The sequence below is a fragment of the Dama dama genome, chromosome 14 (genome assembly GCF_033118175.1).
Source record: "Dama dama isolate Ldn47 chromosome 14, ASM3311817v1, whole genome shotgun sequence".
Classification (NCBI taxonomy): Eukaryota; Metazoa; Chordata; class Mammalia; order Artiodactyla; family Cervidae; genus Dama; species Dama dama.
In genome coordinates, this window is record NC_083694.1 from 25,052,177 (window position 1) to 25,054,347 (window position 2,171).

At 43.9% G+C, this 2,171-nt stretch overlaps 1 pseudogene; it reads right to left on the bottom strand.

Moving 5' to 3' along the window:
- Positions 1-315: 315 nt before the first annotated feature.
- On the bottom strand, positions 316-853 carry LOC133068819 (large ribosomal subunit protein P1-like; annotated as a pseudogene).
- Positions 854-2,171: the final 1,318 nt, after the last annotated feature.

Here is a 2,171-nt window from a genome sequence, read left to right on the forward strand (position 1 = left end):
CTTCAGTTAATAGATGAGAAGACTGAGCCTCAGAGAGATTAAGTAACTGGCACAGGGTCACACTCAGAGACAGGATGTGAGATTGAGACAGTGACTGGAGAACCCAGACTCTACCGAGCTTCACGGGGCTTATCTAATGAGCCTAGTCCTGCAGCGGCAGCAGGAAGGAACACATGTTCCCATGTGTTATCCAATGCGTGTTCATTCCACTGCCTGGTGGACCCCTTCCTGTGTGCCAGCAGTTTTGGCTATATTTCTGGGGGGTTTTGACCTTTGACAATCAAAAACTCTTTTTTATTTTTCTAAGAGGTCAGCTTTTTATTGAACATTACAAAATAGAAATATTACACCAGAGATTTAATCAAAAGACCAAACCTTATGTCATCTTCAGACCCCTCAGAGTCTTCTTTCTCTGCTCCCACCTTGTCCTCTGTAGGGGCAGAACCTCCTGTTGGGGCAGGGCCACCAGCTCCGTGTTGTAGATAAGAGTCTCGATGTTGACACTGGCCAGGGCCTTTGCAAACAAACCTGACCAGAAAGGCTTGACGTTCACACTGGCTGCTGTGATGAGGGCGCTGACCATACTCGACGTGAGCGGCACCTCATCCTTGCGCAGGGTGAGGGTCGGGTAGATGCAGGTGAGCTCGGAGACAGAGGCCGTGGAGGCGCGAGTGCCAAGTGGACGACTGCCAGGTGCATTGAGCGCCAGAAACGAGGGCCTCACGCCAGAAACACTGCCTTAGCCTCCTTGGTGGGACTGAACATTTTCACAGAAGCTGAGCAAAGAAGCCATCTAAATTCTTATATGAAACACTGGTTTAAATCCTAAGTAAAAATGAACTTACTTATTCATTCTAGGGGCTTCCCTAGTGGCTCAGACTGTAAAGAATCCACCTGAAGTGCCGGAGACCTGGGTTTGATCCCTGAGTTGGGAAGATCCGCTGGAGGAAGGCATGGCAACCCACTCCAGTATTCTTGCCTGGAGAATCCCATAGACAGAGAAGCCTGGTGGGTTGCCAAGAGTCGGACACAACTGATTGACTAAGCACATTCATTCTACAGGTACTTGGCCAGGCACTACATTAGGCAGAGAGGATGCAAAGACAAAATATCCCAAGTTAAGGAGCTGATGCCCTAGTGCTGGGATACGCAAATGAATCAGAATTCAGTAATAGAGCCATCTGCAGCAACAGGGATAGATCTAGAGACTATCATACTTATGTAAGTCAGAGAAAGACCAGCATCATATAATACCACTTGTATGTGAAAGCTAATAAAAAAATACAAATGAACTTTATTGCAAAAGAGAAACAAACTCACAGATCTCAAAATCAAACCTATGGTTACCAAAGGGGAAATGTAGGAGGAATAATAAATTAGATTGGGATTAATATATACACACTATTATGTATTTTAAAATAGGGGCTTCCTAGATGGAACAGTGGTAAAGAATCTGCCTGCCAAAGCAGGAGACACAGATTTGGGTTCAATCCCTGCGTCAGTAAGATTCCCTGGAGTAGGAAATGGCAACGCACTCCAGTATTCTCACTTGGAAAATTCTATGGACAGAGACAAGCCTGGTGGGCTACAGTCCATGGGCCCACAAAGAATCGGACATGACTGAGCACACATATGAACATATATACAATAGGTTACTAACAAGGACCTACTGTATAGCACAGGGAACTTTATTCAGTATTCTGTAATAATCTATATGGGAAAAGAATCTGAAAGAGAATGAGTATATATATATATTATGTATATATATATATATATCCATATCCATATATACATGATTGATTCACTTTGCTGTACACACCTGAAACTAACAAAATTGTAAATCAACTATACTCCAATAAAAGTTGAAAAAAAAAAAAGAATTCAGTAATAAAGAACTCAATGCCTTAACTAGGAGAGTCACGGGACTTCTGTGGTGGTGCTGTGGCTAAGATTCTGTGCTCCCAATGCAGGGGGCATGAGTTCAATCCCTGGTTGGGGAACTAGATCCCGCACGCCACAACTAATGATCTTGAACACCACATGGAAGATGCGCTGCAACGAAGATGAGAGGTCCCCGTACCACAATGAAGACCGGGCACAGCCAAATACATAAATAAATAAATATTAAAAAAAAAATAGGACAGTCATGATGTGGCTGGAACTGAATGGTG